Consider the following 16,923-nt stretch of genomic DNA (forward strand, 5'->3'; position numbering starts at 1 on the left):
GGAGGGGTTCTGCATTTTCATGAGCTAATTTGTTCAGTTTGGTGTTACAGCAAGATTGGAGAACTATTTCCTTTAGGGAAAAATTCTCTTGAAAATTCTGGCTGCTGTAAGCATTTTCTCTAGTTGGTCATGAAAGCACAGCTGAAAACCAGAACTAAATGAAACCAGACTAAAACAGGCAGACAGAATAGGTGTACAGCAACCTAACTGCAATGTAGAAGAGGTTTTCTACAAAAAAAGCTTTGCTCAAATAACTGACAAAGATGGACAGTGCAGGAAAGACTGGCAGTGTAAAAGTATCATGCAGTCACAAACCTTCATGATGGTGAAAGGTCTAGAGGGGAAAACATATGAGGAGTGGCTGAGGTCGCGTGGTTTGTTCAGCTTAGATCATAGAATCACAGAATTGTAGAATCATTCAGGTTGGAAAAGACCTCTATGATCACCTAGACCAACCTTTAACCTAGTATTGATATGTCCACCACTAAACCATGCTACTAAGCTTTATATCTACACATTTCTTAAAGACCTCCAGGAATGCTGACTCAGTCTATTCCAGTGCTGCACAACCCTTTCAGTAAAGAACTTTCTCCTAATATCCAAATTAATCCTCCCCTGCCAGACATAGGAGAAGGCTAAGGGGTGACCTCATCATGGTCTACAACTTCCTCATGAAGGGGAGCAGAGGGGCAGGTGCTGATATCTTCTCTCTGGGGACTAGCGATAGGACCTGAGGGAATGGCATGGAGTTGTGTCAGGGAGGGTTCAGACTGTATATCTGAACAGGCTCCCCAATGAAGTGTTCATGACTCTAAGCATGTCAGAGTTCAAAAAGCGTTTAGACAATGCTGTCAGATATACGGTTTGATTTTTGTGTGGTTCTGTGTTGAACAAGCAGTTGGACTCCATGATCCTTGTGAGTACCTTCCAACTCAAGATATTCTATTCTATGACTCTGTGATTCATGGAAAAAGAGCCACTTTGTTTTATGATTGGGCTATCCAGAGAATTTACATTGGATTGGATATTTTGCAACTGTTTTTTTTTTTTTTTTTTTTTAAACTGAGACTTGCTAAAGAAGGTTCAATTTGCAGTGAGTGAATTTTAAATATTTGGGAATATGAAGTGGATTTGAAATTGACTGAAGATAGGATTAAGTCACTCTGAGTTGTGAAATTTGCTAACCTATGAACATCCCTGTAATAGAAGATGTTTTTTTGTGTTTTGAATGAACAGAAGAATCATGTAAAATTAAATTTTTGAAACAAGGGATTATAACAATAATAGAAATGTAGTACTTGAGTGTTGATAAGTAAGCAAAATACATCCACAAAAAGGTCTTTTATAATTATAGTCAGCCTGAACTGAGCATTTTTTTGTTTTGTTTTGTTTTTAAGAAATCTTACTGCATCAAAAACTGGATGAGCAGAGAAATTTCCTTTTGACATTGTTTATTTAATATCTCATGGTTGAAAGATAATGACAGGAGTATTTAGAAACGTATTGGAAAGCTGCAGAAATGTTGGGCAAGTGAAGAAACTGAAGGTGCTGGATCCTGATTTATTAGTGAGCTGATTAATAATAGTTATGAAAGAAAACCATTCAATCAGCCATAAGTGAAAAGAGCAAAGTTAGTATGTGGTATGCTTAAAAATTCATATTTGAAAGGAAATCTGGGCAGATGAGATAAACCATAAGACAGTCTCCTATGAACTTCAGGGTTCAATGTGATGTCTCAATACCTAACTGCATGCTAGAGGTCTCTCAGTCCTTGCCACAGTCACTGGAAGACGCTTTTGCCTTCTCTGATGCCTATGGTACCTGTTGTTCTTCTAGCCCACATTGTTCAAGTGAGATGACACTCTCATCCTTTGGCTACAGTGCAAGACAAGCTGAAAGAAATCAAACAAAATACAAATTTAGTCTAGTTACACTAAATTTATGTAAAGTCTCTGCTTTAATAACTTGACTTACATCCTTAATTGTAGGCTTCTTTCATGCTTGCCTTCTGCATGGTGTCAAATATTCTGTCTCTTATACACAGTCTCCTCTTCAAAGTCTTTTAGTGGTTGCAATTAAAAACAGCCTGACCCTCCTCTTAATTGGGGTTCATTTCCCTTCCAGATACATGCAAATGCTTTCTCTCTCTCTCATTACTTCTTCCTGTCTATGTTTCTTTGTCTTTCTTCCCTTTATTCTCTTTCCTTGTTTCACTCTTTCTCTATTTTCTTTTCTCTCTTTCTTTCCCTATTTGTCTCTCTATTTCAAACAGCTGGAGTTGAATATACTCCTCTACCTTCATTTAACAAGTCCAGGAAAGCAGAAACTATGATATGTTTCATAGATGGAATGATAAAATTCTGGTTTAACATCATGAATCTCTGAGAATTCAAACTGTCAGACCTTTAACAGGTTAAAATGTGGAACAAGTTAAATTCTTGCAGAACAAGAAGATTCTCAAACACATTAGATATGAAGATATGAAGAGGTTTGTAGAACTTGTTACAGAAATGGACTGTATGCATTTCTGCACGTTGCAATACCACCGCATAGGTGAACAGGAGACAGTTTAAAAGATTTAAGCTAACATTTTTGTACTTGAAAAGGCTGTTACTAATATTTGTGTATGTGTTTCAGGAAGTCTTTTGTATTGGAAATAAATATTATCACTTCTGGTTTGAGAGCAGTTAAAAGAATGATGGATTTTTATAACACAATTCTGAGTTGTCCAAAAAGAAATTATTTTGCTATGAAATAGAGTTCTCAGCAATTCTGAAAGCTGAGGAACATTGCTTTCACTGATTGCCTGAGAGGAAGTTTGTGGTCAGGGGAAAACATGCATCTCAGCATGTGTCTTTAAATACAGAAATAATGAGAAGGGCAACTCATGAAGAGACTGGAAAAAATACAATTTAATGATTAGAAAATGCATAAGGACATGAAATAAGGCTATCATTGTTGAGACACTAATTATAATGCTCTAAGTGAGAAATTGAGAAACTGTTTACTGAAAAAGATATTAACTCAGATACAGAAACAATCCACTCTTGTCTTGTACATTTTACTGGTTGCAAGAATGGTGTTCAGAGCAATTAAAACCTATCAAACACAGGGTCATGCTAACAAAATTGTAGGTGATTGTAAGATGATGTAGCAAAGTGTTACCTAGAAAGAATTTTTTTTTTTTTTAAACTAACATCAATATTGCAGAGGCTTAGCAGTATTTGCAAGGCTGAGCTGGTCCCTTCCCTTGAAGAAGGCATAGGTTTGTAAGAGTGGCATGCTGTGTTTTTTTCACTGAGTTTTTATTACACAGTCAACAAGAATATCATGTGTGACATTTTACTCCCAATCCGTAAGACTCAGTAAAGAAATCTGTCAACTCCTTTGTGTGAGGTACTGAAGAAATCAAAGAGATTTGGATTTTGAAACAACATCCTGTTTACAGTTGGATTTTTTTTTTTTGAGGGATTGCCATTGATCTATTAAAGAGTGATAATGGGAACAGTTAAGAAAAGGGATAATCCTGCCATTAGTTGCACAAACACTGAAAAGGACTATAAATACTACTGATCTGAGTATATGTATACACATATAAATATATATAAAGTGACTTTACAAGAACTGATTGGATCCCAAGCCTACCCCTATGGACCTGTGAGAACCATCTGATTGACCAATAACCAGCATGTCTGAGGAACTACTAGCTACAGGAACTGAAATCAGTTAATAGAACAGAGATTGCTCTCTGAAAAATAATTAATAGATGCTTGGGAATTGCTGTGCATATCATTTGGGCTTGCTGCAAGGGGACTTCGTAGTCTGTTAATAGGGAACCAGAGGGGTCTTAATGAAACTTTTAATGTTATAAGATTGTTATGAATAACTGGTACAAAATATCCTGACAGAGACAGTACTGTTGCGTGACTAGCTGGAATTTGTTAGGTTAGATTTTCTCTTTCTGTTTGCAGCATATTTCAATAGTGCTCCTCAAACTGAGAGTTATGAAAACTAAAGGGTGGTGCAGGAAGGTTCTCTGAAGTTAAAAAATGTTAGAAAGCTCTGGATAATTCTAAAAGTTTAAACCATTATTATAAAATTTATAAAAAGAAAAAAGAATATAATTCATGTTCTCTTATCTATTTCTAGAATTCAGTCAATTCCTTTAGCGTGAGGAAGTAAGAAGCATCTATAACTACTGAGCAGGGTACAGTTAAACTACCTCTAGTTGCTACCAGCAATGTAACTACTTCAGGAAACTGTGTTTCCTCCTGCAGTCAGGAATTACAGCTCTCTGACATGCAAGAAATGAATTGGCAGTACCCAGCATCAGCTTTCTGGTTACTGCGTTTTACTGACAGAGATGCCCCAAAAGCAGTATAGTCCAAGAGGAAGTCGTGTTTGAGCAATGCTTTAGACCTTCATCATTTTGACAACGAAGGCAAGTTGGCTTGCAAGAGATATGTACAGGCTGTTGTGTCTGTGCTTTGTGTCATTTCCTCCCCCCCTCAGTTCCTCCCACCTCCCGTTGTTATACTTAGGTGCTCTTTTTGTGATGCTATAAAACAAAATAAAGTGTTGTTATTGTCTCTGATGAGTATGTGGCGTGTCTATTTTTCTCTAAATACCTGTTTTAAATACCTGTTTTGGTCACAATATTTTTGGGTTGCCTAAATAGAGAGAGCTTTTAATGATTTGAATTATAAAAAATAGTAAATGTCACCATGATATTTATTTTTGTATTATTTTTTCAGTCAAATAATCTTATTACTTTTTCATAGATCTAGATTGTTCTTCCTCAGATAAAAACTGCTTTTCACTTTTTTTTTTTTTTTTTTTAAGAAATCCCTTTGACTACAGTGGAAACAATTATTATGAACATTACTATTCAGAATGAGTAAGGGCGTTGTAATCTTGTCCTTAATGTGTATCCTTTCCAGAGCTTATTTTAAAAAAGATTTTTTTTAATTGCTACCTTGGGAAAAATGATCAGAGGAACAATTTTTCAAAGTTCCTTATGATATAGCTAAGGGAGAGAGGGTAATTTCTAGCATCATTATTTCTGTATATGTTTAGTACCATAGAACTGTGGGTTTTATTTATTTATTTATTTATTTATTTATTTTTAAAAATTTTACTTGATTCTAACATATTTTGTTGACACAGTAGTTATTAAAGACCAAAATTAGTGAAAATGTTAATGTTTTCTAAGTGACTACCCAGGGAAAATGCAATAACCATTATTGTTAAAGCTCCTGCATTGGCAGAAAGGATGGCAGAAAAACTGGAGTGTGTCAGTACTTTAATTCAGTTAAATTGAAATGTAAAGCATCCAAAAGGAGCTTTGTTAGGTTTTAAAAAAGCTAGCACTTGCGTTCATACCCAGCTGCAATGGCACAGTGCAGTACTGTCTATTACTAGTGCCAGTATAAATGAGAGTGTGCAAAAAAGGTTACTAAATATCCCTAGCATCATTTGGTCTGTAAAATGAAGCCCTCGTCCAAATTAACATGTTATCTCCTTGTTATGAAGACAGTACATCGAGAGCATTTACTAATGCATTATCCTTCTGTTGTGTTTAATTATCACTTTCATCCTTTTTTTCTGTCATACTTTATAATTTTTCTATTTTCTCCCCCATTTTATACCTTAAATGTAATAAGGTTCAATGTGATAAAATGAAGTGTTTATAGACATTACCTTCCAATTACACACTCCACACACCAACATTTAACTTGACGCATTTCTGTTTTAGTCATTAAACTGAATGGCAATCTGCATATTATGGCTTTAAAAAAAAGCCTCTGGCTCCATGCAAGAGAATGAGAATGGAAGAGATTTAATTTGAGTGCTAGAGAGTTAGCTGTAACTGCTAGGACAGTGACTCAAACACGTGGGTGGATTTAGGTGTTTTTCCCAAAGCCTGCCATTCTTATGTCATTGTACTGGAAAGAATTACATTTGTTCCTGAGCAGGTGCAGTTTACAATCAAGCATGTAAAACATAAACCTTGTCATTTGCAGTTCAAGTTCACAATTATGTACATTTTGGGTTCTCTATTTACCAATAGTGTTTCCCCTCATAGGTGAGCAAGGCTAGAAACTGGTCATTTACTGTCTTTATTTCCCTTTTCCTGATGGCATTATGCCAGCAAAGGACAATTTTGAGTTGCAATTGGATCTCTCTGATTTCAGTGAAGCTCCATTTGTCATAAAACTTGGAGATTCAGTTACAAATCAGACAATATATTCTGTCACTGAAAAGTTCAAAGACTAGTCTTGCTGTACAGAGAAGGAAAAAATTCCACAGTTTATAGGGTGGCATAATAAAGATTTTAGGATGCTTAAAGAATGATAATGTAACTTACAGTTTAAAGCAGTCTCAATATTTGAGTCTGCTTCAGATAGAGAGAAAATAGACTTCTGCAGTAGAATTTTAAGATAGAATCAGGTGCAGTAATGTAAACTTACGTGAAATACCGAGAAAACAGTGGTTCCTCAAGAAGTTATGAATGATTTATTTCTCCTCATAGATGGCTTATGATAATGCTAAGCTAGTTTTGCTATTGTTTGATATGTTCTTTCAATATTATAATTGTAAATTGGAGTGCGCCAATGATTAAAAAAAATCTGTTGCTGAAAAATCAATGGTCTTTTAAAAAGGTAAATCTCAACAATGGTTTGAAGTGAGTTCAAACCGTGTTCTCTGGAGTATCTTGTCTGAAACCTGGGTTCAAGCACAATCTAGCTTGGACTAGCCCTAGACTGTAAGTTTCTAGGAACATGAGTGTTTCAGGCTGACAAGGAAAGGACGAAAGTTTGTCTTTCTGTTAGGATGCATTGTAATGTTATACTCAATATCTCTATCTCATGTGTGAATAAAAAAACACAGCCAAGCAAGAAAACACTGTTGCTGACAAAATGGTAAACACTCAAAACTGGGAAGTTGTGAGGAGTGTTCTTGTCCTTACTTCTAGAGAATGAGAGTATGCCTTGTTTTCTTCTGTATTTATTGAATACTAAGTATATTGGGACCCTGAATTTCTGTTGTTACCTCATGTAGCAATTGTTTTTATTTAAATATGGAATGTAGATATCTATATCCTTTATATCTTATTTTTGATGATACAAATTCCCAGTTCATTATTATAATCATATCTTTACAGAAAAAGGTGTTTATATTTTTCTGTATATATATTGTACACCTAAAATAAAATGTGTGTGTATATTTTGAACATAATTTTTCTATTGTTGTGTTCAAACTATGTAATTTTAGATGTTAATTTTACTTACAGATGATCTGCTAAGAGGTTAAGTACAACAGTTGCTCTTTATGGTGTGAGGCAAGGTTGAAATTTTGACTGAAAAAAGTATTCAAATAAGGCAACTAAATCAATGTTTTCTCTGCATATCTTTAGTTTGGGCATATTACTGTGCAAAGGTAAAGGTATAAATTAAGTATTAATTAAATACTGATTTGTTTGGAAAGGTTCTACTTCACTCATAATCTCTGTCACACACACACACACACACACACACACAGGTTGAAAAGCACTGATTAAATGCATTGAAACAAAAATCCAAAAATCTTGTCAGTTCCAGTGTCCTTTAGGGGAGTTCCTATAGAAAGCATTTTTTTTTTTTTTTAATAACACTAACCACTAACTCCATCCCCAAAGCGATATGATTGGGAAATCCCATCTGTGCATATCATCTGCTGCCTGTTAAATTACTTTACTCAAATTGGTTTTCAGTTATATTTATCAAACTCAGGCTTAATGCAATTCCTATGGAGGTGGTCAACCTTAACATCAGCTACTGGCAAGAGTTTAAATTATCATTGTTCACAGGGTACTAGGACAAATTATTTTATAGAAATATTTTAGGTTTATTTGAATTAAACAGCACTGAGATATAGATCTGAATTCACAAATTTGGAAAGGTACAAGTTCAGCTTGCTTACAAGAGACAATCTTCTCTTCATGCAGAACAAAATAGAAGTCCTTGAAAAGATTAATATATTGTTAGTATTTCATTTACTTCAAAATTATTTTAATAGCAGTAAGTTGCTGAATTAGTATGAGAACTCATTACCCACAGAAAAGACAATTATTATTAAGAAAGAAGCAAAATGAAGAGTGGCAAATCTTTGGAGAAAGGGACCAACAAACTTCATTTACTGACTTAATTGAAATGACAGTGACCAGGAGTCAACTGCTAATCAGCTGATAGTCCTTCTTGCACCCACTGATGTTGGATTGGCTCCTTCTGGATAAACCAAAGCTGAACTTCATAGCAGACCCTTTCTTCTAAAATTGGATGAACCAAAATTTTGTGTCTGATCAACTGGAATGTATTCATCTTTAACTATTAGCTGCTAGAAAAGCATAAATTTGAATCTTCTCATTTCACTAAGGCTTGTTTTGAAGAGCTGCCAGTAAAGCAGTGGTTTATGAGGTAACCTGTCAGGTAACATTCTCTTTTATCTTTTCAAATTGTAATAATCATGAACTGTAAAGGCAAAACAGAAAGTAGATAGTACAAATAATCCTGTTTACTTTATGATGATCTTTTTCTGACTCATTGAGAGGATCATAGAACAGATTTATTTATTTATTTACTTTTTTCATGTTTTAAGACATACTGCGAGATAGGAGTAGGCAGTAATAGTGACGTCAAGTTGTAAAAGGTAAGAGTAAAACATGGAGCGAATGAGCAAAGTTATTTAAAATGATCAAAAAAGGAGAAAGAAAAAAAATTTGTATATTTAATTTGTTTAAAAGATGACTTAAACAGTGAAATATGGAGATTGTTTTGAATACACATATATGTAAAGTCTTGATTATTATTTTTAGAAACAGAGAAATAAAATATGAACTAGCAATTCATTCAAATTTGCCGGACTTCATTTTCAAAGAACTCAACAAATATAATACACTGAAAAAGACAGTATAGCAAAATTTATAAAAAACCTGCACAAAGTTTGATTAAAAAAAAAAAAAAAAAGTAAACATCTACATCAAACTATATACTGCTCTGGAAGGAAGTTGAATAGTGTTGAGGTTCACCCAAAGGGATGTCAGAGATATAATCTGATACATACTAAGAGGTCTCCCTCTGCAAAAGACTTTGAAAGAAAATGTGTTTCCTCTCATTCTCTTAAGATTATACAATATTTAGAAACAGTCAGCAGTTTCAGCTTTAGTACTTCCAGTTGGTCCCTGTTGTAGGATAGTCATGTATTATTTAAGACATGAAATGCTAGTATAGCAAAACTATGAAACAAGTTTCAAGATAAAAAGTAGCTAATGTAGGTTTGAGTATGAATGTAGGCAAAAAGATTCAGCTTGAAACTGAAAATACTCAGAATTAGTCTTTAACTTCTTGACAGCTAGATATATTATCCTGTGGAACGGCCTCCCAAGGGAAGCAGTGAAAACTCATATACTTGGTGTATTTAAAAGTGGGTTTGGCAAATATGTATTGGATGTATAATAGCAAGCAATACTGCTTTGGCAAGCAGAAAGACTATGCAAATGTCACCCAAAATGCTATTTCATAAGCTTGAGGAATATAGTTCCTGTTAAGATGGGTCCTAGTATATACCTTTTGCTTAGCTAGAAGTGAATATTGTAGTTTTGAAATTACTTTGGTATTGATGAATTTTGCAGTTTCCAAATAGCAAGGATAGAATTGATCAAAATAAATAAAACAAAGGATTTTTTTACAGGTGTAAAAAAAAAAACACAAACTTGCAGAATCTGGCAATACTTCCTTTCTTTCACTACCCCTGGGTCAGGAGAGGACTTTTTGTTTGTTTGTTTGTTCTCCAAGATTCACAAACTTGAGGTTTCCTTCTGTTTTCCTGAATTTGTCTCTGTGATATTTTGAGAATCCATTTTTGAAACATATCTCAAACATACATTTACAGAAATGGTCTGCAAATGCATTCCCATAGTCAGGACCTTGGGTTTTCTTTTCTTTCTTTCTTTATTTATTATTTTGTTTTGTTTTGTTTTATTTCATAGGCAGAGCAGTGGGATTTATCACTGACACACTCTTCTGCATGACCTTTCCTGAACGGGAAATTTATCAAATGTATCTGGCAAGTTGTGCCATGATCTTGTCATCCCATAGGTTTCTCCCTGATGAATCTGCTTTCTCTGTGAGTACTTTCTGGGGCTCCACAGGAGCAGCAAAGCATGGGCAGACTTTGGGTGATGCCACAAATTTCTTGCGGCTGGAAGGCTATGTGGGTAAGTTGAATAGCTGGTACCCTTTCTTGATTTAATTTTAAGGGTGGCTTGAGACTGTTACTGTTATTCCACAATGAGGTTTATGTCCCTATCAATGAAAGCAGAGCCATCACTTTCTTTTGCCTGACACCAAAACTCAGTTTTTCTCATACATTACCATAGAAAAGCACCAACGTTTTCCCTAAAGTAATCTCAACTACCAGGGCTTGTCAGCTAACCAAGACTTCTGCAAATGTGTGACACACTTGCTATTGTAGCTTCCCAGCTAGCTCCCTATTTCTAATGTACCCCATAAAGCAATCTTTTTACACTTTTTTTTTTTTCCTTAGTCACGCCCAGATGCCCTCTCCTAAAATTCAAATAGAACTGAAGCTTGCTTATGTGTTACCAATCTGCAATCAGCCTGGAGTTCTCTAATGCACTAGCAATGTGACATGCATCACTTCAGAGAGGTCCTAAGCAGTACCTGTTTAAACTCTGCAAACTGACACAGTACCTAACCCTAAAAAATCTGACTCTTGGGCTCTCTGATAAGGAGGACATAGCTGCCATAGTCTTACTTATTTCCTTCAGCTGAAACTCTGACAGCATCAACAAAAGTTAACAATTCTAATGTCTTACAGGTAGTCTTACAAGCCTTGTCATAGTCATCAAACCAAGCAGTTGATTGTACTAAGAAAAGACATGGTTTGTAGGTTGAGATATTATTTTTTCTTTGAATAGCCTGTATAGTTGTAAAATGAACATGCGAACCCTTCTTAGGTTTGCTGTCGAAGCAACAGACTTCAAAGCTAAATATGAGTTGACGACACCTGCTCAGTTTAATTTATATTGGTTTCTCTTTACGTTTGTGCCAAATTACTGGCTAGCGGTAGCAGAAAAAGAAAAAAAGAAATGAAAAATAGTTGTTTTTTCCCTCTCTTTTTTTTTTTTTTAACAGCTTGTTTGCTTCATCTTTGTTTGGTTCCTTCTACTTGTCACTGCTGTCGGCTGCATTATTTACTCCTCTCTTGTGCTGTCTTTAGCATTTTGTGGGATTGCAGCAGATTAAATTCTTTAACCTGGCCAACCCCACCCTGCCACCTCCGTTATTTTTTCTTTTCTGCAAAGTTATTTTTTTTTTCCTGTTTTAATGAGGTGAATCAGTTTATTTTGTGACCAAACCAACAACAGCACTTGTTCTAAGTAAGCTGTAGGAGTGTGGGGTAGTGCAAATGGAAGAGAAAAGCAAAACTTTCTGTTCTGAGAATCAGAAAGCTGTTCAATTCAGGCCTGAAATATGGACAAATAAATGTTTCCACCAGGGTTAACAGAAATATTTTTTAAGCTTACAGACATACCTTTTGCCATATATTAAGGATAAATTTAAGGGGTAAATATAATGGTTTGTGGAAGAGGGAACTGAAAATATAGGAACCACCATTTGAAATACATACCAACTGCCAAAGGTGGAAGTAAATGGTACTGTTGGAAGTGTTTTCCTTAACATACTCATTCTAATGGGGCACTGTGCCAATATTTGCTGAAGCTATATGTATGACAAACTATAAAAATTACATACATATGGAAGACATCAAGGAAGATCCAGAGACATATACATGAGCCCTTATCCTGTGACCCACTGCTTAGCTATGAGAGAGTAGAGCATTAGCAAAATGAGATTTGGGATTCAAAGCAGTGGTGTTTTTTTTTAATTTGTTTATATTTATAGACACAAGAGATTATTTAGATAATTTAGAAATAAATCATATTGTATCACAAAAACAAACAAAAAACAACAACAAAAACCAAAACCAAACAACACTATAAAACATCACCGTTGGCCAACTGTTTAGGTTAAAAAAAAAAAAAAGCTAAATTTTCATTATGGATAAAAGTGTGGACTCAAATCATGGTAAATCATGCTTTTTTTTTTTTTTTCCTGATGTTTCAGAATTTGTTTATCTGATACCTGTCAAATGGTTCCTGAAATGGTTTCATTTTACCAATTTTTTATGGAGAAAAGTATGTAAAGGGAGACATAAACTTTTTCCCTCATTTCCCTTTCTTTTACTCTCATTTATTTATTTATATATTAGAATCATTAAGGTTGGAAAAGACCTCCAAGATCATCTGGTCCAACCATCCCACTACCACCAATATCACCCACTAAACCATATCCCTAAGCACTATGTCCAATCTTTCCTTAAACACCCCCTCCTCTAATTGCCAGATAATGCAGTTCAGTTTGTTTCTTTGGGTGTATACATTCCAACCAGCCACAATACTGGATAGTATTGGAATGAGTATAGCGGTATGAACTTAATGAGGAAGGTAAATCACATCAAAAACATTCCAGTCAGCACTTTGATTTTAAAATGCTTTTTATTTTGCCTTAGATGATAATAACAAATATTTCTGAGACAGAGAAATGTATGTATTTTTAGAATCATAACTTTCTTTTAGAGTTTCAGGGCTTCTTCATCCTCTTTCTATTGATTCCTTGTCTCTCACGGCTATTTTTTTTCCCTAGAGAAGGAGCTATATTTGTTGGAAAAAGTAACAGAGGCAAACTGAAGATTTTAGGTGCTCTTTCCTTGCTTTTACCTCCCTTTTCTATCTTCAGTAAAATTGATTAAAAATATTCTTTTCAAAATCAACTTCTACCTTTCAGTTCTCATGCTTATCCTGTCCTTTTTTATTTTTTAATTTTTGTTATTATTATTATTATTTTAAATTTTGTGCTCTTTTTATTTCTCAGGAATAAAAAGGGATAAAAAGGAATAAAGGGAATGAGTAAGTAAGGCTCCTCCACCTCTCTAATTTCATTTTTATTAAACTTGTCTCATACCTTTCTAATGGAAGAGTGAAAGTGAACGTTAAAGAAAAAAAAAATTAAAACATTTTTCTATTGTTTCAAAATTAGAAAAAAATCAAAATAACTCAAAATCATAATTTTTAACAAGTTCATTTTGCATAATTTTTACTCAGCCATATTTTGTAACTGAATTTTTTTTTTCTTTTCCTTTTTACCTCTGTTTAGTGTAAGCACAGTAGTTCAGGGTGTCTTATTACTGAGTATGTGCAGCACCCAGCACAGCGGAATCTGAATGATGTTCAGAACCTGAGATATGCCAGAGGTGGACTGTTAATAAATGAAATAACAGGGGGAAGTACAATCTTTAATTATTTTTTAGTAGTCAAAAAAGTACAGAAATAATAATGCAAAAGCTGCCTATTTAAAATTTAAGAAACTACTTATGTCAACCGTTCTATAATATTTTAAATAAATTACAGAAATATCTTTTTTTACCTAAAGAAATTTTGAGGAATATGTATTTCTAACCACTGTATTTTTATATAAAAATTTTACATTTGCTTCAAAAAAAAAAAAAAAGACTAGAATTTGTATTAATGAAGCTAACTACAGTAAACTAAAGAAACACCTGGAATGGATATTTTACTTGTCAAATAAACATACACAAAAATATATATATATAATTTTTCCTGACAAATGAAAAAAATGAATTTTCTTTTCATCAAAATATCTTGTGAAGTGACCCATTGTTTATAATGTGGAAAAAGACTAAGAAATGTTTGCAGAATTTTTAATTTCAATTTTATTGTAGTTTACACTTTGTCAAAAGTACTAGTAATTGTTTTAGGGTGATACTAAAATTCTTTTGCTTTCTGCTGCCACTCAAACCCACACTGCTCTGCTCCTTGCCCCATCCCGTTCTGTCAACAAAGACCTTGTTTTTTTGTCCTCAGAGAAGCTTCCTGCTTTTCATGAAAGCACTGCTTTCAGCTAGCACCTTAATATTCGTTTTTCTAAAATAATGTGTATAGAGTGTGGAGTTCCTTTGAACAGCAGAGAAGCCATACAGAGAGCAGGACTGGGAGAAGAACAGAGATAGCTGCCATCCGCCACTTTAGCTAAACTGAGACAAATTGAAAAGGCTCTTTAACACAAATTCTTCTTTCTATTTATTTAAGCCCATCTTATAGGATAAGCAACAAAACCCCTTCAGTTAAAAAAAAATACTTTTTCTGGCACGGTATCTTGCTTTTCCTGATTAGACAGGGATATTTTAGGAAAACAATATACAGTGTATGGCACCATATTTAGCTGGGATTGAGAGCAAAGGATACGATCACATCGTACCCATCAACATACATAGATGGAATGTAGAGATTTGTTAACCTGTATACAAACTTAATCCAAATACTCCATATTTTTAATTTGAATGTTTCAATAATGAGTTGGAAAAGTAGTCCTGTAAAAGAAGGGAATATGCTTTTAGGGTTAACATGAGGAGAGAGAACCAAGAAACTGCAAATGCTTGTATCAACCTACATGAGTAGTCCTATGGTACTTATCCTTAGAGCAAGTAAGAACACAGAACATATTTATGCCTTTGCAAGAATATAATGTTTGGGACTTCAATCTGTCAGTAGCTGTAGTCATTGTGCGAGTCTTTTGCCTCTCTAAGTCACAAAAGACTAAAATGAACTGAAGGCTCAGGATTATTCTGAAAAGAATTTCTTGTTCTTGTTCTGAAAGAATTGTAACTTTTACATCATTATCATTTTCAAAAGTTCATATCTGAAGGAAATAAAACTAACAGCAAGTCTTCCAAATATGTGTGTTCATGACAATAAAATAATGAGATGCAACAAAGTAATAATGATTTCCAGGAAAGTCCCTAAGAAGCATTCTGTTTGTGGCATATTCACAATAAATTCATACGAACAGGTTCATACAAATATCTGAATAAACTCATTTATGTAGCAAAGCTGTGAAATTTATGAAGGAGAGCATGAAGTTTTTAAAATTGGAAGTCCATGACTTAGCCGGTGAAATTCACCTATTTAGCTGATAAATTGTTTAATAGAATGTATGATCTTTTTTTTGCAATGTTTTCTTTTTCCCTCTTATTTTTCAGGAGATGATATCTGTAGAAACAGAATGTCTGAGAACTATACTTTCAATCTGAAGGTCAAGTGTTAAATATAATATGAAATGAAGAAAAATAATAAGGAACTAGACCATTTGAACTCTAACTGTATATTATAGTGTGACATTAGAACTATGCCTATCTCTGAAAATCCCAGAAGTAATGGGAAAAAACTTAATTTGGAAAAATAATTTGACTCTCTCTTTATTGATTACAAGGTAATCCAGATGATATGTCTTTAGTAGTTTTGAGAAACAGGAATATTGTAGTTATCATAATTTCTTATTTTCAGAATACTTAGTCTGTGTGTTTGTTTGGCTGTATGTGATTTTAATGGTTTGAGACACTGTCACTAACAAGAAATGCAATATATGTTATATCTTTCTTCAGAGTTCTGATTTTTTTTTTCTTATTTTATTTCCTGGTATTCCATTTCTTCCTGATGGATCCAAGTAGGTTGATTTCTCTTAAGAACGTTCTACTTGCTTCCAATTTAAATATATTTATATCATCCTATATTTGAGAGACCAATAAATATAAGAACTGGAGACAAAATATGTCCTATCATCATCTGTGGGATGAGTTCATTTTCAGAAAGATTTGACTGAGCAAAGGGAAAGATGTGACTATTTTTAAGGCAGTCATTTATGAGGCCATACACATAGACATAGGTAAGGAAATTTGATTTGAAGTACCTACAGTTTAAATAAGCCTAGAAATTTAGAAAGATTTAGGTAGTATGACAGTGGGGAAAACAGACTTTCATTTGTTAAGAGCTTTTTTAATCATTGAAGAAGTAAAATATTGACAGAAAAATGTAAATACAACTAAGTAATTAATGCCACCATTTAATTTTATATTAGGATCTGTGGATAAGTTCCCTTGGCAATATGAATAGTCTCACAAATCTTATTAGGAAAACCTGTGCAGATAAATTTTTTGTATTTGATTGATACTGTGTTCTCCAAATGAGAATTCAAGCTGATTCTACAGACCACTGAAGTCAAACCATTCAATGCCAGTTGTGAAGAATATAAAGTAAAAGTTTGTGTTACATTGAAGTTATAAACCTGACAGGTTTTTAGTAAAAGTTATAGATTACAATAACATGATAGAAGTCTGAATAGCTACTCATTATGGACTCAGTATGACTTGAAAATGAATACATAGAGAAGCATTAGTTAATCACAGCGCATAGGCACTGGCAAGCAGCAGGGAAATTTTTTTTTTCCTTTTTTACTCTGAAATCATTGAAGTGAGAATTAGTTAACACTTTTCAACAAAAACTATAATAGCCATTTCTGTGGAGTAGTTTTTAGCTATTTTACTCAAGTGGTAGAAAAGGCTTGCACACAGAGTTGAATTTGCAAAGGGCTCTTAGTTTTGATCTAACTGTTTTCTTGTGGTCAGTTGTTTTACAATTCAGTTTCAAAAACAACAGACATAAGTCACAGCTCAAGGCTTTTGAGAAAATATATACTTAGGAATTTTAATGTATTTGCTAGGATTTTCAAAGTACTTTATGAGTACAAGCTCCAAGAGTATGAGTGGTGGGTGACAGGGACTGGAGATTCCCTCCTGGAGGAGATGGAGGCACCCATCTGCCAGCCAGACTTGGTTTCATAGGAGGTTTTGTGGCTGCTAGAGAACTGGGATTTTTAAAAAAGAATGTTAAGCCCGGTCTGGCCCCTAGGCAAGCTTTTGTTACTTACCCATGTGGGAGCTGTTGAT

General features: G+C 34.1%; 1 long non-coding RNA gene across 1 annotated transcript; it reads left to right on the forward strand.

Moving 5' to 3' along the window:
• The first annotated feature begins 7,833 nt into the window (after positions 1-7,833).
• Positions 7,834-16,085, forward strand: LOC310892837. Its single transcript, XR_014578511.1, has 3 exons — positions 7,834-8,468; positions 10,137-10,255; positions 15,181-16,085. It is a non-coding gene; the product is annotated as an uncharacterized lncRNA (long non-coding RNA).
• The last annotated feature ends 838 nt before the right edge of the window (positions 16,086-16,923 follow it).

The sequence above is a fragment of the Anser anser genome, assembly GCF_964211835.1.
Source record: "Anser anser genome assembly, chromosome: 1".
NCBI classification, from domain to species: domain Eukaryota; kingdom Metazoa; phylum Chordata; class Aves; order Anseriformes; family Anatidae; genus Anser; species Anser anser.